The following is a 21,884-nucleotide window of genomic DNA, read 5'->3' on the forward strand; positions in this document are numbered from 1 at the left end:
ACTCAAATAAATAAGCTAATGTCCATTCCACAGGTCCCAAGTGGAATGATCGTCATTCTTTAATGAACATTATATGAAAGAATCATTTTACAAATACTAATGCACTGAATTTAAAATAAAAAAGTTTTTTTTTTTAATTTATTTATTAGGTAATAAACGTGTAATACAACTACTAAAATATTTACGGTGAACATATTACTGCACTTAAATGGCGAAGTTAGATTATACACACACACACACACACACACACACACACACACACACACACACACCACACACACCACACACACACACACACACACACTTACAATGAACACACAAATCAATTGGGTCTACTGAGAAATTCAGCAATGGAATAGGAGGAGTTGGCCACAGATAAATTCTTTAGGCTTCTCTTAAACTGAATTTCATTGGTTGTTAAGCTTTTCATGGCTGCTGGCAAGTTATTGAAAATGTGTGTTCCTGAATAATGCACACCTTTTTGCACAAGACTAAGTGACTTTAAATCCTTGTGAAGATTATTCTTATTTCTAGTATTGATTCCATGAATTGATCTGTTGGTTTGAAAAAGTGATACATTTTTAATGACAAATTTCATTAAAGAATCAATATATTGGGAAGCAGTAGTTAGTATCCCTAGTTCCCTAAACACATTTCTGCAGGATGTTCTTGAGTTCACATCACATATAACTCTGACTGCACGTTTTTGTGCCCAGATAACTTTAGCTTGGCCTGATGAATTACCCCAAAAAATAATTCCATATGACATTATGGAATGAAAGTAAGCATAATATGCCAGCTTTTTCACTTTTATATCCCATATGTCTGACACAATTCACATTGCAAATAGAGATTTATTAAGACGCTTCAGCAGTTCTGTGGTATGCTTTTCCCACTTGAATTTATTATCAAGCTGTAATCCCAAAAATTTAACACTGTCCATTTCTTCTATTTGCTTCTCGTCATATGTTAGGCATATACTTGTGGGACACCCCTTACAAGTTCTGAACTGCATATAATGTGTTTTTTCAAAATTTAGTGACAAAGAATTGGCTAGGAACCAGTGATTCATGTCCACAAATATTTTATTACCTGATCTTTCTAAGACTACATGTGATTTGCTATTTATTGCAATGTTTGTATCATCGGCAAACAAAATAAACTTGGCATCTGGTAATGTTACAGATGAATGGTCATTGATATACACAAGAAAAAGTAAGGGCCCAAAAATGGAACCTTGTGGGACCCCTAATGTAATTAGTGTCCAGTTGGATGATGCCTGATAGTTTGATACATGTCTCTTTCCTAATATCACCCTTTGTTTCCTGCCAGAGATATAAGATCCGAACCATTTTGCAACATTTCCCGTTACACTATAATATTCTAATTTACTTAAAAGGATATTGTGATTTACGCAGTCAAATGCCTTTGACAGATCACAAAATATACCAGTTGCCTGAAATCTTTGCCTAATGAATTAAGCACATTTTCACTGTAAGTGTAGATAGCCTTCTCAATATCAGAACCATTTAGAAATCCGAACTGTGACTTTGACAGTATGATACTTGAGATAAGATGGTTATGAATTGGATTGCGCATTACATTTTCTAAAATTTTTGAGAATGCAGGCAAAAGTGAAATTGGATGGAAATTTGATGCTATTTCTTTATCTCCCTTCTTAAACAGTGGCTTAACATCAGCATATTTTAACCATTCAGCAAATATTCCATTGTTAAACAACTGGTTACACTGATAGCTTAATATTTTACTTAACTCAGAATCACATTCTTTAATTAGCTTTGTTGATATTTCATCATACCCCCTAGATGTTTTTGATTTTAAAGATTTTATGATGGACATTATTTCTGCTGGGGTAGTGAGGGTCAAATTCATATTATGGAAGTTACTTGAAATGTCTGGTCTGAGGTATTCCATAGCAGCATCTACAGAACCTGAAAACTCCATCTTTTCAGTAACAGTTATGAAATGTTTGTTAAATAGGTCTGCAACACTAGACACATCTGTCACCGATGTTTCATTTACTCTTAAAGCTATTTGTCCCTCTACAGTCTGGTTCTACTGGTCTCCTCCTTCACTATATCCCATATTGTCTTTATTTTGTTATCTGATATGACTTTCTTTTCCTTGTAATATATTTGCTTTGATGTCCATATTAAAGTCTTTAATATTTGCAATATTTCTGGTAATGTGCTATAGCATCAACATCAGAACTGTTTTGGATTGACAGATACAGTTTTCGTTTTGTTTTACAAGATACCGCTATTCCTTGAGTAATCCATGGCTTCTTTGTAGACATTGCTCCAACCTTGGTACGTTTTTGAGGAAAACAGTGTTCAAATAAGGTAAGCACTTTATTAGCAAAAGTGCTATATTTTTCATTCATGCCATGAGCACTCTAAACACCAGTGCAGTGAATGTCTCTGAGGAGTGTCCTAAAATATCCAATTTTTGGCTTGTTGATTACCCTCTTGAGCTCAGATTTAACAGATTTTATATCCTGTTCAGTGTTAACATTTAACAGAAGGGACTGCATGTCACAATCTGAGAGGCCATTGATTCTTGGTTTTGTAATATAATTTTGTTCATTGGACTTTTCTATAGAGATACTATCAATGGCTGTGTGAGAGCAATTGGCTACCCTAGTGGGAAACTTTACAGTGGGAATTAAGTTGAATGATAGTGTTACTAACCCAAATAAGTTCTTATTGGTAGAGTCATTAAGGAAATCTACATTGAAACCACCAGCAACCACTATTTCTTTGTTTTTGGTTGTTAAATGGGCCAGTACAGCTTCAAGGTGGTTTACGAACAGATTAAAGTTACCAGCAGATGCTCGATATACACTTAATATTATGGAGGATTTTTTGTGAAATTCTACTTCTGTTTGCACAGCTTCCATATGCTGTTCTAGGCAAAATTTATGAATGTCTATGTTCTTAAATTTATGACAGTTCATGATAATTTTGGCAATTCCTCCTTTCTCCATTTCTGATCTACAAAAGTGAGATGCTAACCTAAACCCTGTAACACTTAAAAGTTCTATAACAGTAGTCACATGATGTTCAGAGAGGCAGATTATGTCAGCTGTGTTTGAAGACTAATTCATCTATGCAGACAATTAATTCATTAATTTTATTTCTCAGTCCTCAAATATTTTGATGCAATAAAGATAGCTGACATTTCACATTGACTGAGTTAACAGTGGGTAAAGTTAGAATATCTGCTGAGTGTTGAAAATTCTTAACCGATGGCTGTTTATGCTGATGCAATAAGCTAGAATTATGTTTCTTGGTTTCTTTCTCAAACTGAAGGTTTGTCTCAGTCCTAACCTCTCTTAAAATTTGCTTTCTTTCTGTCCTCCCTACCCTAAAAAAGGGTCTTTTCTGAACCCTATAACCAGTGGTATTTTATCACTCATGACAATGCCTCCCGCCCTTTAACTTTCTTGCTATTTTCCCAGCAAGTTTACCCATCCCCTTCCTGTTGAGGTGAAGGCCATGTCTAGTATAATCCCACCTATTGAGAGAATCAACAGGAACCACACCAGTGTGTGATCCTGCACCCGACATAAGCAACCGTTCCAACTCCAAATTAACTCTCTTGATAGAAGAGTTCAAATAAGGTCGGTCATGGCACCCAAGAACAGATACAAACTCAACACTAGTATGCTTCAATAGTGATGCAATCTTTGGCAGTTCACACTCTATACTGTACCCAGGATCTCTGTCAATACTATTACCTGCCTCACCAACTATAACCACGGAGTCTTCCTTAGTGAAATCTTTGCAAAGTGATCCTAAATTCTAAATCCTCTGTCGCCTGCTCCAGACCAGCACTAGGTTGAAAAAAAAAAATGGCAACCTGGTATTCTGATCCTAGTTCATCCTGAAAAAGTTGGCCAACACCTCTTCCATGGGAATTAGGTAGTAGTACGTGGAGGCTTCTGAAAAACGATGCAAAGATGAAGTCAGAGGTGCCAAGAAATTTTGTGTGGAAGACTGGGTTAAATAATAAATAAAAAAAGTAAATAAAAATATAGTTTCCAAATTGGCTGAAACGAAGAAACAAAGGGAAGAGATACAAAATCAAAACCATAGATTATATAGTATACCAAACAGTCTTTCATTTGTTAGTTTTAAGAAATTTAATAATTTTGAACCCTATGAGATAGGGCATCCACTGGATTTCAATATGGAATTTAATGATTTGCCTGAAATGTGAAATGGTAATGAGAAAATGTAATTTGTGAGGGGCTTTTTGAAAGGGGATGCTTATGGATGGGCAGCTCACATAGCTGATAGTTGTACTTCATGGCAAAGCTTTGAGAAAGCGTTTTTAGATGAATATTGGTCGAAAGAGAAGCAGCAGAGAATTTTTAGTAAATTTTGGGGGAGGGGAGAGATTTGACTCTAGGAATGATACTGTGAAGGCTTCTGTCAGCTTTGGACATACAAACTGAAATATTTGGACAAAGAGCTAGGTAGTGAATTAATAATTATGGGTTTAGAAACTTCAGAAACTTAGATAATTGCTTGTACCTGCCCCTATGGGTAATATCAGTGATTTCTTGAATTATGTTGATAAAGTGTAGAGGGTGAAGCCATCAATGGAAGATGGTAGGAAGAATTTTGATGACTATAATCAATCAAGGAGAGAATTTCAGGTAAATAGGATGAACAGAACTAATTACAATAGAAATTCAAGGAATGGTTGGGTGGAGGATAGCCAGAATGGGCACAGAATTGGTAGGAGAAATTCAAGTAAAAGAAATTGAGGAGATGGCTTTAATTCTGAATCAAACCATTTAAACTAGATAATGCTCCAGTTTTGGATTGCACTAGAGAAGGTAGTGATGTAGAGCCAGTTGTGTATAATTGTGCTGTGATCACACATAAGGGTAATGTAAATGATAGAAGTAAGACAAGTGTAATTTATAATTCTAATGAGATGTTGAATGATGGTGTGGGTAACAAATGTTCATTCTGAAAAAAGAGAGGAGGAAGTTATTGTAATAAAATAAAGTGATGAAACAGAGCATGTTGCTGTTGCTCAGGATGTCCAAAGTGTCAAAATGGATGTTAAATTTTTAAGAGAACATAAAGAATTCAGGTGTTCTGCTTTGTGGTCTAAACGGCAAACAAGGATCAACCAATTTGCCAAGTATTTGAGGACAGTATAAGTGGTAGTGGGTGTAATTCTGATAGTAGTTTTAATGATGATAGCAATGACAAATCCAGCAGTGATGAGGGTTAGGTATTTCAATTTATAGTTGATAATGATGCCCATGCCATAAGTAAAGAAAGAGTAGAGGAGGATGATATTAGGCCTAATGAAGAGTCAGAGTTTGAGAGAGGTAATGAGGAAGAGGATGATGCTATCTGTCATTTTACTGTGTCTGATAATCAATTTTGTAAGCAGGATGATAGTTTTTCCAGGAAAAGGATTAATGAGGATTTGTTGTATGAAGAAGATCACATGATAAGTTAAAAGGGAGTGTGGCACCCTGTAATAACAGCAAGGGTACAAGGTATACAAGTTAAGTGTGTACTGGACAGTGGTAATGATTTGAATGGCATTTCACAGACATTTTTTGAATCTATCAAGAACACAGAGGTTGTAATAGTGATGCTCGTTTCTGGAATAAAAAATTATTGGTGCTAGTGGCAAGCTATCAAAGAGTGTGAAACAAGAGATACTGTGAACAGTGGAATTGGCAGTACAGCTGTTGGAGTGCAATTTCTTGGTGATTCAAAATCTCAGCATTGATGTAATACATGGTATTGGTTCCATGTTGAAATGGTGTGTAAATGTAGATTTTTTGCTAGTAGTGAGTTTAGCTTTAAGTTCAACGGAAGTAGGGACGAAGTATCATTTTTGGAAGATGTGAACAAGTGTGTGGAAACTGAATCAGATTTGCCATTAAGAGTTTTGACTACAGAGCAGGTTACTGAGGAATAAGAGGAGGAGAGAGTGAGATTGGAGAGAATAAAGAGAGTTGAAGATGTTGAAGGTATTACAAACAATCAAAGGGAGGAATTAATGGGTATTCTCCCGAGCAACTGTAAGGCATTTTCTGACAGGCCAGGTTTGGTAAAATATTTTGAGTGCAAATTAAAGTTTAAGGATGATGAACCATTTTTTCAAGAAGCCTTATATTATTCCACTTTCAAAAAAGGAAACAGTGAGAAAACAAATTCAAAATATGGTCTCATGGGGGATTATTGAAAGGTCAAACAGCAGGTATAATAACCCACTTATGGTCGTAAAGAAGAAGAATGGTGGTATCAGGTTGGTTCTGGATGCCAGGAAGTTGAATGAAATTGTAATAGAGGAGAGTGACAGACCAGCTTAAGTAGATGAAATTTAGCAAAAGTTCCATGGATGTAAATTTCTGACTTCTTTTGATGTGACTCGTGACTGAGCTATTGACCAATAAAATAAGTCTATGTAGATGATGTCCTAGTAGTGACTGCAGAATGGTACAAGCACTGTAAGGTTATGAATGAAATACTGACAACTATGTATAGAGGAGGTATGAAACTAAAATTAAGTAAATCTTAATTTGTAAAGAAGGATATTTCATTTTTTGGGCACAGGATTAACAAGGAAAGTATACAGCCTGATCCAGAAAAGTTTGCTGCTATTGCAGATTTCCCACCCCCCAAGGAACAAGAAGGATTTTAAAGCTATGTTTGGCTTCATATCAGATTGGTCATTTAACCATCCTTGCCCTGGTAATTAGTTGAAAAACGATGTGGTGTAGAATTGGACACGGTAATGTGGAGAGGCATTTCAGAGTTTGAAAAAAAATTAGTAAATAGTAAGAAGTTAGGACATCCAAATATTTCACTGCCTTTTTGTATGAGTACTGATGGAAGTTTATAGTGTTTGGGGGTAGAAATTTTCCAATTAATACTTACTGAGATGAGGGTTGAACACACAACTATTGCTTTTGCTATCAGAACATTACAGCCACATGAAAGGACTATTACTTTCCAGAATTAGAGGCTTTGGCAATTACTCCTGGGTTTCAAAAGTTTGAGTACTATTTGCTTGGACTTGAGACCATAGTGTATATAGATCATAATGCTTTGATAAATGCAGGGTCCAGGGTGAAGCACACCAATTTCACTGTGTGGGCTGCGTATTTGCAACAATTTGATTTGGATGTAAGGTATGTAAAAGGAAAAGCCAATTTTGTGTCTCATGCATTATCTCACACCAGACAAGTGTATCCCCAATGTTTGCATAGTAGAGTAATATTGGAGTATGTGTATGTGGAGAAAGTGTTTGCACTGCAATCACCGACATAATGTAACTGCGGCAGAATAAGGGGAACCTGGCCGCATTCACCAAGGCAGATGGAAAACAATCCACAGGCTAGCTGGCACACTGGACCTCGACATTAAACTGCCGGGCAAATTTGTGCCAGGGACTGGTATGCTTTCCCACCCAGAAAGAAGTGTGTTAGACTGTACGGCTAACCAGGCCGGCTTAAATTGGTACCTTGGTTAAAGAATTTCTGTCTAAAACGTAAGGTAAGGAGAAAATGAAAAGTGTGAACATATGAGGAGGATAATTAACATCTAAAGTAATCTGCTGATTGGTGCAGCAGTGGAGGCAATATGCAGTATGATCCATCTTCGATGCCAGGTCTTAATATTAATTGTGGTATAATAGATGTGTTTGTCTTCAATGGCATCAGTATATTGAGATAACAATTTACCTATACAAGTGTGTCATGGTACAGCCTCATATAACATAAGGAAATTACAACTTTAAACATTGTTGCCTAGAGTAATTTGTGGAAATAATAAGCAAGATTTGTATGTATATCACACTTCAAGCTAAGATGTTAAGTAATTTAATGGAGAAAAGTGAAATAATAGACATTCTAAGTGATAATTTTGTCTGGTTGGTAATGAGCATTAAGTTTGCCATAGCATAAGAATTTTTACTTTGGAGTGTTTTTCAGTAGAGTCAGTTTTGCATTAGGTAAGCAGAGCAGGTGTTTATTTATTAGATAATGAAATAATAAAAGAGTGAATAATGTTATTGACTTAAGGGTTAGGGAGCCTGTCTCTGCAGTTGATATATTTTTTAATAATGTGCTCCACTAGTTAACTAAGTGAGAATGCAGCTGACAGACATGCTTGAGTAATGAAAAAGATAAATGTATACGAACAAATATGGTGTAAATATATTAATGATCTAACTGTGAAATAAGCAACATTGGGTACTGTTTATATTGTGCAATTCATGACACTGCAGCTGGGAATGAGAGATTAAAAGAAAGAGTAATATTTACAAGTCATATAAGGCTCCATTATTCAATCTATATGTTATCTGGAAACATCTATTTGTTTTCTGAGGAATTCTGAGATTAAAGTGGATACTGAAATGAAGAAAAGTAATTTTGCTGATTAGCTGATAACTGTGATGATAGACTGATGTAAATATTCTGACAGGTCAACTATTAGGTAAAATTTTGTGATTTTTGTGAGGATTTAATTTTCAGTTTGAATGAGACTAGTGCTTAGAGTTGATTAGAGAAGTGGGGCAATGATTTGGTACAACTTCCATCCCCAGAAATTTTGATTTGAATAATAATTAAGTTATCATCACATAAGTCTTTTTCTTTTTGTAATGTAAGGATTAGTAAATATATACTACTGCACATCTTGAGTTTTTGCTATTTTGCAGTTGGGAAAGAGACCCACATCTTTCAAGTTTAACCATTTTCAGGCAGTTATGACTTAGAGTAATGTTTTGTGGTGTAATGTGCACTTTATTTATAAAAAATTCTAGTCCACACCTTGCGTACTATAGTCAATTTTAGTGCTAATTGTTAAAATGTTATGAGAACTATGTGATGTACTTATTTATGATTCAAGAACTATTATTTGCCATTAGTGTTAAACTTTTTTTTTCTTTAGACTTAAGTTTCAAGAAAATGTAAGTGTAGTAAAGTAGTGTATTTTGTCTCATTTTTTAACGTGCTGTGGTGGAGGAGAACCACTTCCATACTAACTGCCACTTGTACCTGTTGCAGGCATGGGCGACTTGATGAGAAACTGCGTAACAGCTCATTAAAAGTGTGAAAGTGCTTCTGAAAAATACCAAACAATGAGCAAGTGAAATTTTCTGCCTGAAAGTGAACTGGAATGCACAGTGCAATTTAACTTGTTGCAACCCATGGGAATTTATTATTTGAATCAAGTAATATGTATCTTAGAATGTAACCTTTGTTTACCCAAAAAAGACATCACATATGATGAAGATGCTTAACTGTTTTTAGAAGTATAACTTGTAGATATCTTATGTAAATGTACACTACACTGTATGTAAATATTTTGTATGGGGTTTTTGTATGGCCAGTTCACATAAGTATAAATTTGAAAAAAAAATTTGAACTGTGGTTTGGATAAAATTTCATATGTTTATTCTTTTGTGTGTAGAATTTTAACCCACTGTCTGGGGTCACTGGTGGTCAGTAAATTGCCCAGTTAGCTATTTGCAGTATCTATCTACTCAATCCAATGAGGGATGATGTGATGAAGCAATTCAGGATAATTTTTCTTCCCCTCTTGTTTTGCAGTGAGCCTCTTCTGACTAATTACCATTAGCATACACGAGTATAACCTGCATTTTCATATAAGAAAAAGGTTGGCTCCCAGTTTTAAAAAAATTTAACACCTGATCTAATTTTGTGCTTAGTGTTATGTATGTAATTGGTATGAAAATTTTTTTTGACTATTGCTACTTAGTATCCTTCATCATAGGGTGAAATCAGTAATTGTTTTGTAAATTAAATTCTGTTGTTGACATATAAACAAATATAAATTCTGTAATAATCTAAACATTTGGAAGACAAAACACTAGCATTCTTACGTATTTATTTCACTCTATTCAAAAACTAGTTATTAAAGCCACCCCTTAATTAATTCCACAGTAATTAACAGTTTGTTAGAAGTATTGTATATGTAACAGTATTTGTTAATTTCATGATTTAAACAACTAAATTGGCTTAACCCTCACCATAGTAGAAACTGTTGAAAAGAACCAATTTTTTATGTATTCAATTAATTTAATGACTAAGTTTTAACCCTTTAACTGCTCTGGACATTTTAACATGCACGCCTTTGCCCCTGTCCCTGTCCCTGTCCCAGTCGATCAATCAATCTACTGTGTAGAAAGGTTTATTTACTAGTATTCTGTACAACTTAGCTTTGAAGATATTGACAGGTAACTCTTTTAAATCTATACTTAACTTATTGTACAACTTAAGTCCAAGAACTAAATATGAATTCTGTGACTTGGATAGGTTTTGATATGGTACATCTAAACATGATTTGTTCCTGGTGTTATGGCTATGCACATCCCTTCTTAATGATATATTTAAAATATTGTTCCTAACATACAATAGAGCATTATAGATGCAAAAGTTTATTACCGTCAGGCATTGCAATTTAACAAACAAGGGTTTACAGTGTTCTAACTTATCGGAATTGGTTATTATTCTTACTAATTTTTTTTGTAAAAGTAGAATGCCCTTTATGTGACTGCTATTGCCCCACAATAAGATTCTATATGATATGATACTTTGAAAGAAAGCAAAATATGCTGATCTTATATAACTATTACGGACATGTATTTTTATGTTTCTAATTAAATAGATAACTCTTGAGAGTCTGGCAGATAAATGTTTGACGTGTGGTTCCCATGTCAACTTGTTGTCTACTAAAACACCTAAAAACTTTCTACTTTCTAAGTCATGATTCTCTCTTAAGCAGAAGGAAAGTGCCTGGGTCTTACTTTCATTTAGTAGAAAACCATTTGCTCTAAACCATAATGAACTCTGAACAAAGGTATCTTTAACTATATTTTTTAGTGTATTTAAATCTGAGCTTTTATTTAAAAAAGTTGTGTCATTGGCATACTTTATTGTGTGAGAGTTTACAAAAGATGGCAGGTCATTAATAATAAGTAAAAACAATAGAGCTCCAAGTACTGAGCGCTGTGGCATGCCAGACCTAACATTAATCAGATCTGACTACTCCCTGTTAATGCATGCTACTTGTTGGCAGTTCTCAAGGAAGGATTTAATCATATTTATGCTGCTATTAGCAAAACCATAATAGGATAACTTATTCAGTAAAGTATCATGGTCCACACAGTCAAACGCTCTGCTCGGATCACAAAATGTAGCCTGAGCAAATCCCCTAGCCTCAAACACATCCAGAACAAATTTTACAAGCATGTGTCGTGGATTTACCTTTCATGAATCCATATAGTTTGTCACTGATTAAGTTTAAGTTATCTAAATACATACTAACATGATTATACATAATTGTTTCGAGAATTTTTGAGAAAACAGAAGTTAACGATACTAGTCTGTAACTAGCGGGACAGTTCTTATCAACTTTCTTATATACTGGGACCACTCTAGATATTTTTAGTACATCAGAAAACTTGTTTTCAGCTAGACATTTTTTTACACAGTAGGTTAAGGGATCAATTATGCAGTCAATAGTATCTTTCAATAAGTTACATGATAAATCATAGTAATCAACGCTATCTGAGGCTTTGAAATTTTTAACTGTTTTCAGAATTTTATTGGTACACAGCTCTGTGAAGTTGAAACTGCTCTGGTGGGGCCTTTCAAAATAGTTGTCAATGAAGTTATAGGCATTTTCTAGAGGTTTGTCTATTGAGCTGCATATTTCTCCAATAGATTGGACGCAGAATTTATTGAATTCATCTGGGGATATGGCAAAAAGTCTTTTTCTTTAGTGTGTGCCACAAAGTTAATTATACTCCAGACTTTTTTGCATTTATTTCTAGACTTTTCAATGAGGGCTGTATTATATAGCTTCTTAGCATCATTAATAGCCTGTCTATAATTACACTTGGCTCTGGAATATAATTCTATATGTAGTTCAGATTTGCTGTTCTTGTACATACCAGAATAGAGCATAACAGTGTCTTTCATTTGCCCTAACTGTGGCGTATACCATTCCCTGTTTTTCCTTCTCTTATAACAACTACTATCTTTAATATTTAGCACCGCCTACACAAAAGTATAGTAACCTAGATCTCAACACTCCCTGTGAGAAACTGCAAATTGAAACATCAGGTATAGTAATTGAGTGCCTTAAAATATTAGTAGTAGTAGTAGTAGTAGTAGTAGTAGTAGTCCACAGGTCACCTAGTGGCAAACACCTTCAGAGCACACAGCGACAGGTACAAAGGCATGCATGTTAACACATCCAGAACAGTTAAAGGGTTAATTGTAATTTCTGCAAATTTAACTTCGAATAATGTGTAGCTTCAGCACGTATTATTGTGAGGATATATAAGGGCCCAATTTTAGGTCCCAAGACAGTCAGTCCATGGCTGGGTTTAAGAAGAGAAATCCGTGTTGGTTAGATCAACAACAATGTATCAACTTAACTGTGCAATAAGTGTAACAAAATTAGGCCATGTGTTAAAACAATGACAATGTCTATTCCATATGTACCTGATTATTCTGGAAGAACTGTGAATTACATTTTTACTGTTCATAGATATTCAACACTAAACTATTGTAACAGTATGTTGATGTTTGCCTGAAAACTATTAATGAGAGTTATCGAAAGTTAAACAGTAGTGCACTGGCCATATTAAATGTGTATATGGGAGGTTGTGTGAAGTGAAAGTAAACAACTCTTAATTGCAAATGTGTACCTGTGGGCTTCATTATTTACGGCAGACAGTACTGCATTTCCAGCCCCTATTTTTGCAGCTAGTACATTGACACAGAGGACAACAAATGGAAAAATAAAGAAGACAAACTAGCACATAATGACTCCTTACAGTGGCTCCAACAGCTTTGCAAGGACATGATCTTTAACTGGATACCTGGCCACATCAGGATACAGGGAATCGACATGGCCAACAGAGCAGCCAAGGAAGCATTTTGGGATGGTGGTGTTTGTCAGAGTCCCATCCCTAGGCATGCTGTCATCTCATTATCGAACTGTCTCATCACGTGTCTGTGGGAAACCTGTCTGTCACCTTCAGCCATTTAAACTGTGGTTCCCCAAATTGATCGCACAGTCATGACACACTTTAGACTTCGTGTCACCCTCTAAGCTGGAAGCAGGTTCTGCTTACCAGTCTGTGCACTGGACATAGCCCTTCCACAAATGGCTTCCTCTTCTTGTGGGAGGATCCATTACTCTTAGGTTTGTGGGGTCATTTGCATCCAAGTGATAAACTTCTGGACAAGACTCCTAGATGACCAATTATAGGAACTGGAGAACATGCTGTGTGTCTACCCAGTTGTAAAAGCCTGTATAAGAGAAAGGCACCACTCATATATAGTGGTAGGAAGGTTGGCACCCCCACACACCATAGGAAATAGTATTCTCACTCGCTGTTGAGGTCTTTAAGACTATTTGTATTCTTAACTAGTTCTAGAGAGTAGAATTATTTGTCAAGCAGATAAGATTTCGTTTTGTTTGTATTGAGTTTTATTACCTATTAAATTCTTTGCATCAATATGTAGGTGACACATTTTTATGAAAATATGTCACTTTCTTCTATGCCACACTTAGGCCAATGGATCACTTAGTCATAAACATGGAATGATTTGGCTTCATGGCTGCACCCACTTACTATGCTCAGGGGACAGGCTTCATGAGGGGAAATGAAGAGTCATTTTCATTAGTGATACCCATTTATTTTCCCATACCTTACAAGATGGTACAGACAACATTTGTCATTAATATCTGTCTGTACAGGTGCATTGCACTGACAGTATGGCTCGATCAATGAAAGCAGAGGCTATACGCTCCGGTGGTGAGCCGTGGCATGACCGCATGAACCGAAAAGGCCGCGTCTCTGAAAGTACAGTTTTTTGTGCAGCTGATGGAGGCTTGTGACTTTCATGGGTGGGAAAAATGCATCACTAAATGAACAGATGCATGCCATGGATTGAGCAAATGTGCAACACTGCATATGTTTTTGTGGGGAGCCATTTTAACCCATGTGGTTGGCACTGAGGAAGATCGGAGACATTTTGTGTAATGTTGACCAGCTCACACTGCCCACATGCTTCATCCTGTGAGAGCCGGAGCACAATGCACTATTGCCAAAATTTGCCATAATGGGAAAGTTGTGTGCTTGGGCAGTGTGATTGCTGGCACTCTGTGCTTGTCGGCTGTGCTGCAGTTATGCTCTTTAAGTGTCTCTGTGGTGTGGCTGCCACCCAGATCCCCTTTCAAGGAGAGGAACTCCAGAGCTGGCTAGTGAGAATCTGCTCCAATTGACCTCTCTGCAGAGGTTGAGCAGCTGCCAGACACCTGATGATGGGCTGGCACTGTATCATCACATCATCTCCTCTTTGTTGGAGAGCTATCTGGATCTGGTGATTCATCATTTTCTTTTTCCATTTAAATTCTTAGATTCCCCTTTTTTCTGAATTGAGCTTGTCAGCTCTTGATGAAAGACAAGCAATCATTGCCCATTGGAAAGGTGAGTGGAGCTGCAGTGGTGGCACCCACAGCAGCTGCAGGGAGTGTGGAAGCTGCTGCACATGCACCAATCACAGGAGAAACTGCACCTGCAGAAGATTGGTAGCGTATACTGTGGCAGAAATACTGAATTCAGTGTTCCGAAACTGTTTCACTGCGGAAAATCGTAACACGGTCCCCGACTTCAGCCGTCGCACGGACGCCAAAATGGAAAATATTGAAATAAACGATATCGGAATTGAAAAACAACTGCTATCACTTAGTAGCAGAAAAGCATCCGGACCATACGAGATACCCTTAAGATTCTACAGTGATTATGCTAAAGAACTTGCCCCCTTTCTATCAGCAATTTATCGTAGATCGCTGGAAGAACGTAAAGTACCTAGCGACTGGAAGAAAGCACAGGTCGTTCCCATTTTCAAGAAGGGTCATAAATCAGATGCGAATAATTATAGGCCTATTTCGCTTACGTCAATCTGTTGTAGAATAATGGAACATGTTTTGTGTTCTCGTATTACGACGTTCTTAGATAATACAAATCTCCTTCATCATAACCAACATGGATTCCGCAAACAGAGATTATGTGAAACTCGGCTCGCCCTATTTGCCCAAGAAATTCACAGTGCCGTAGACACTGGCGAGCAGATTGATGCCGTATTCCTGGACTTCAGGAAGGCATTTGATACGGTTCCGCACTTACGTTTAGTGAAAAAAATACGAGCTTACGGAATATTGGACCAGGTTTGTGATTGGATTCAGGATTTCCTAGAAGAAAGAACACAACATGTCATTCTTAACGGTTCAAAATCTGCAGATGTAGAGGTAATTTCGGGAGTACTGCAGGGAAGCGTGATAGGACCTTTATTGTTTACAATATACATAAATGACTTAGTTGACAACATCGGTAGCTCTGTGAGGCTATTTGCAGATGACACGGTTGTCTACAAGAAAGTAGCAACATCAGAAGACTCGTACGTACTCCAGGAGGACCTGCAGAGGATTAATGCATGGTGCGACAGCTGGCAGCTTTCCCTAAACGTAGATAAATGTAATATAATGCGCATACATAGGGGCAGAAATCCATTCCAGTACGATTGTGCCATAGGTGGTAAATCATTGGAAGCGGTAACGACCGTAAAATACTTAGGAGTTACTATCCGGAGCGATCTGAAGTGGAATGATCACATAAAACAAATAGTGGGAAAAGCAGGTGCCAGGTTGAGATTCATAGGAAGAATTCTAAGAAAATGTGACTCATCGACGAAAGAAGTAGCTTACAAAACGCTTGTTCGTCCGATTCTTGAGTGTTGCTCATCAGTGTGGGACCCTTACCAGGTTGGATTAATAGAAGAGATAGACATGATCCAGCGAAAAGCAGCGCGATTCGTCATGGGGACATTTAGTCAGCGCGAGAGCGTTACGGAGACGCTGAACAAGCTCCAGTGGCGGACACTTCAAGAAAGGCGTTACGCAATACAGAGAGGTTTATTATCGAAATTACGAGAGAGCACATTCCGGGAAGAGATGGGCGACATATTACAACCGCCCACATATATCTCGCGTAATGATCACAACGAAAAGATCCGAGAAATTAGAGCAAATACGGAGACTTACAAGCAGTCGTTCTTCCCACGCACAATTCGTGAATGGAACAGGGAAGGGGGGGATCAGATAGTGGTACAATAAGTACCCTCCGCCACACACCGTAAGGTGGCTCACGGAGTATAGATGTAGATGTAGATGCAGATGCATGTGGGAGTGTTCCAGCAGCCGATAGAGTATGGTGATAAGTTGAGACTGTGAGTACTGTGCTGGCCAGAGGCAGGCAGAGCTGGAGCATTTCTCTTGTCCAGCACTAAGTACACCCATTGCTTTTTCCATGGTGGGATCCGCTTGATCAGCTCTTTCTGCAGTTGTTTATATGATGAATGCATTGGTAGGTCAGTGTTATATCCTGCACTTAAGCCATGCATTTTTGGTACAGTTGGTTAATTACAAGCTCAAATTTTGCAAGGTAACAGGTTACACAGATGTTCATGAAGACAGCCTCTGTTTGGCCAAACCGTATTAGAAGGTCACAGGGCCAAAAAGGATGCAGCCTGCCCAACACCCATACAGTGCTTGTGGGTGCTCCTGCAATTGTAGGAGGCATCAGTGTGGTGGAGTTTCCTGCTCCAAAATTTTCTTTGGCTGTCTGAGGCTGCACGATGCCGGATTGTGTAGGGCATGATTGTATCTCCCTCTACAGCCTGTGGTTGTTTGCGAGCAGGGCTTATCACCATCTTACCTTAGTCAAGTCATACCAATGATCAGCCAGCTGGAGTGGCCGAACAGTTCTAGGCACTACAGGCTGGAACCGCGTGACCGCTACGGTCGCAGGTTCAAATCCTGCCTCGGGCATGGATGTGTGTGATGTCCTTAGGTTAGCTAGGTTTAAGTAGTTATAAGTTCTAGGGGACTGATGACCTGAGCTGTTGAGTCCCATAGTGCTCAAATCCATTTGACCATTTTGAACCGATGATCATTTATCATCTCATTTAGTCTCAGATCACATCAGAGTCACCAGTGATGGGGTATGTTGTTAGCAGTGCCTACACATAAGTGTGCAGTGAACAGGCTTTACTGGCATGCCCATACATGATGCTTGTGGGACAGACTTGGTGATTGGAAATGATGAGTCATTTTTGTCAATGACACATTTTTCCATATCTCGCAAGTTAGTACAAACATCTGTCATTAATGTCCATTCATGTAACCATGTTGTACTTGCAGTTAGGTCATATCAGTGTTTCAGAAGGTTTTACACTCCAGTGGCAAGCCATGGGTTGACTGTGTGAACTGAGAGAGTAAAAGACTGCATCTCTGGAAGTTCACTTTTCAGCACATCCCACGGAGTGTCGTGACCTTCGCAAAAGGTAGAAAAAGCACCAGGAAATGAATGGATGCACACTATGAAATTATTGAATTCACAATTCTTCATGTATGCATTTGTGGCGAGACTCATTAGTTTGACCCACATGGTTTGTGACGAGAAATGTCAGAAATGTGTGTCACGTCACGTTGACCAGCTCGCATTGCCCGCCTGTTCTGTGCCTTGTCGACCTGCAAGTTACACACTGTTGCCAGACTTTGACATAATGGAAAAACTGTGTGTGTGTGGGCCACATGCATGCTTGGCACCAGTGACTTGTCAGCTGTGCTGCAATCACACCCTTCACGCGTTTCTGTGGTGCAGCCACCACACAGCTATTTCTGTCATTGATCATTACCGACAAATCTCATAAGGAAGTAAATAAGTTGGAAGCTGTCAACACCACACCCATTCAATTTCAAGAGCTTTTTGGAAAAGTTTCTAGAGTGAAAACCATGCATTACCTTTATTACATGCTTCTATTCAGAACACACTTTCATCATCAATGAGACCCCTGAATATAAGATCGTAATGCAATAGTGAATGAAAATATCTTCAACAGTTTGATCTTAAGTTGAAAATGTCTAAAATATTTCCGTTTTATCTTGGCTGTTGAACTAGTTGCTCAAGACAGTTTCTGGAAGATGTTCAAAACACTTCACAAGCTGGGTTGTTGATAACCACTACAGTCAAGCCATCGATGCACCAGTCTATTCTTAAACAGCAAAAGTTGCCTCCAGCTAATGAAAGACGTGAATTTCCTATGCTACTGAGTGTAGTCCTCCGCGAATTTTTCTAAAACTACTGTGGTGGAATCAGCTGTCCAGTAAAAACACCTGACAAATTACTTTTCACCTAGGCCTGCTACTCATGTCAAGGTAACTTCAGCTACACCTTTCCATCCTAAATGGTTTAATACTTTTGTGAACATCAATGAACACTCCCTCCTATGGTGTCCAATGCCTTTGCAATAAATGTTCCATGCGTCATTAAATATTTCAGACCTTTCTGCTGCAAGTTTTTCACCTCTCAATCCCAAGAATAATTTGAGTGTGAGAAATTCCTGGAGAGGAGTAAATTCAGAAACTTAACTTCAGCAACACACTGGTTGAATTTTGGCAGTTTAAAATATCCTTATTCTGGAAGCAGTCTGATTAGACTATCTGCAAATCAACTGCCAAGTGCTCACCAGAGGACCTCAAATTACTGCCTAGATTAAGACCCTTATGTACACTCCACAAGTGCTTGGTTAACCAAGTAGCCACTTACTTTGAGTAGTGCACCCCTTCCTATCAAGGGGAGTGCAACTCTCCATCTGATAATGCAGGTTTAGAGATCAGAAGCTACAATTGCCACAGTTGACAAAAGCTTTGGTTGAAACACATCACCCAGCTTCAAAACAAAGGATGCTGATCAATTATGGTAACAATGCTGAAAAATAATCACACTCAGTCACTGGTAAAAGTGGAGAGGTGAGATTGTATCCTTTGATTGACCAGTCTTCTTATTTATAAAATGTGCAAGTGAATAGAAATTATTTGCACTAGCCAACCTGCCATTGTATTTGCAGTAGTCAAATAATTTGTAATCTTACCACATACAAATTTTGAAAAACTTATGATTTTCAAGTGCTCACCTAATGCAATAATATAACGTAATTTGTTTGCAAAAACACATAAGTGAATCAGTGTTTCAAGGCAAATGTAAATCCGCCATGGATGTGAGAATCAGAAAACGAAAACTGATATCTGATTGTGAATCAAATGACAATGGTAGGCTCGATACAAATACTAAATTTGGTTTTCTGGAAGAAAAGAATTTAAGAGGGTGATTTGCAAGAATAATTACTCCATTTCTGCAGAAACAGAGTAGGTTTATTTGAACTCCATATGACCTGCATCGTTGGAGGTATATCTGCATCCTCAGCAAACCACCGCACAGTGCTTCGTGGAGGGTATATTGTACCACTACTAGTAGTTACCTTTCTTGTTCCAGTCTCAGATGGAGTGAGGGGAAAAACTGAGTATATTTCTCCATATGAGTCCTAGTTTCCCATATGTTGTTTCATTAAATATTTGTTGGCAGCAGTAGGCTAGTTCTGCAGTCAGCTTCAAATGTCAGTTCTCTTAACTGTCATGTTGTTAGAAGTGTATGTCTTCTTGCATTCAGGGACTCCCATTTGAGTTCCCAAAGCATACCCATGACTCTTGCATGCTGATCAGACCCACCAGTAACAAATCCAGCAGCCTGCCTCTGAATTGCTTCGATGTCGTACTTCAGTCCAATCTGGTGCAAATCCTATTCAGTTACACAGTACAAAAGTGTAGGTAACACTACTGTTCTACATGCAGTCTTCTTTGCAGATGAACCGCACTTATCTAATATGCTCCCAGTAAACCAAAGCAGACCATTTGTCTTCCTTACCACTAACTTCACAGGTACTATGGGATGCTGGGGCTTGTAAAGTCTGGTACCATTTGGGAGGAACAGGAAGTTACTTGTTCATGGTAACAGTATTTCCCTTTTTCATCATGTTACAAAGCTCTGAAATGTGAAGCAATGAAAAATACTATGTGAAAAACCTGTTACTATTCAGGTGCATTTCTAAACAGTTAAAATTTAAAATAACATGGGGAGAGGATTATGTGTGACATCATTCTGAACTGCTTCTTTCTCAGGAATAAACATGTGAAAACTGTTGTAAGATACCTTTATTTGTGTAGGAGTTATGATCTATGAAATTTTGGGACACTTGTCAAAGTCAGCATTACAGCATATGCTCAATATGACGTTCATTGTGCCAGTCCAGTTTTGCGAGTCATGCTGCACACATCACAGGATCTGAGGCTCCAGCTGTAAGATCAGGATCCTGTGGTGGCCATTCAATAAAACCCGTCCGACTTATCCAGTGACCTCCAAAATATTTCAGCCAGAAACAGTCTGACTTCAGTGGCTTATTGGGGAGGTGCACAGTCTCATTGGAAGGTGGTTGGGGAATCACCCTCTGATTCATCAGTGTTGGAAGCACATAACCATGGATCATAATAAGATACTTCACACCATTCAAGGTTCCACCAATAAACACTGGACCCATGATTCTTGGCCCAAATCCCATGACAGATGATCAATTTTTGACCATTAGCACATGTCTAGGGATCCACGCACCAGAGTGTTAGCATCTGACAAGTATAAATGATTTACTTCTCCTTGTACATAAAAATTAACTTTGTCACTCAACAACACCTGTCATATGAAATTTGGATTCCTATTACTCTGATCAAAAGCCCAGTCCACAAATTGCACCTGCCAATCAGAATCGCCATCAGAGATGATACTGAGACTGTAGCTAATACAGGTGCCACAAGTGTGTTTGCAACACACACAGCTTTAAACCTTGACACCAGATGTTACTGATAACCAGTGCATGCAGTGATGTGGACTTACCACAAAGAGTGACAAAATTTCTTACCATCTTGTCATCAGTGGTTGTTCTTCGATGTCCAATACATGGCTTGTCAAGTAACTTGAATAGTGTCGTGTGTGAAACACCATTTCTCTCAGGATGCCGGACATTGAAGTCAGCAGCAATCACTCTGGTACCTCACCCACCACTCATTAACACAAATTCAATGTGTCCCTGTGTGTGCCATTGTGAATCAGCAGACTCGGGAGGATGTCGTTATCAGGAAAAAGAAAACTGGTGTTTTACGGGTCGCAGCATGGAATGTCAGATCCCTTAATCGGGCAAGTAGGTTAGAAAGTTTGAAAAGGGAAATGGATAGGTTAAAGTTAGATATAGTGGGAATTAATGAAGTTCAGTGGCAGGCGGAACAAGACTTATGATCAGGTGAATACGGGGTTATGAATACAAAATCAAGTAGGGGTAATGCAGCAGTGGCTATAATAATGAATAAAAAAAAATAGGAGTGCGGGTAAGCTACTACAAACAGCATAGTGAATGCATTATAGTGGCCAAGATGGACATGAAGCCCATGCCTACTACAGTAGTACAAGTTTATATGCCAACTAGCTCTGCAGATGACGAAGAGATTGATGAAATGTATGATGAGATAAAAGAAATTATTCAGATAGTGAAGGGAGACGAAAATTTAATAGTCATGGGTGACTGGAATTTGGTAGTAGGAAAAGGAAGAGAAGGAAACATAGTAGGTGAATATGGAATGGGGACAATGAATGAAAGAGGAAGCTGTCTGGTAGAATTTTGCACAGAGCATAACTTAATCATAGCCAACACTTGGTTCAAGAATCATAAAAGAAGGTTGTATACATGGAAGAGCCCTGGAGATACTAAAGGGTTTCAGATAGATCATATTATGGTGAGACAGAGATTTAGGAACCAGGTTTTAAATTGTAAGACATTTCCAGGGGCAGATGTGGAATCTGACCACAAATTATTGGTTATGAACTGTAGATTA

Source organism: Schistocerca americana, chromosome 1 (assembly GCF_021461395.2).
Source record: "Schistocerca americana isolate TAMUIC-IGC-003095 chromosome 1, iqSchAmer2.1, whole genome shotgun sequence".
NCBI lineage: Eukaryota > Metazoa > Arthropoda > Insecta > Orthoptera > Acrididae > Schistocerca > Schistocerca americana.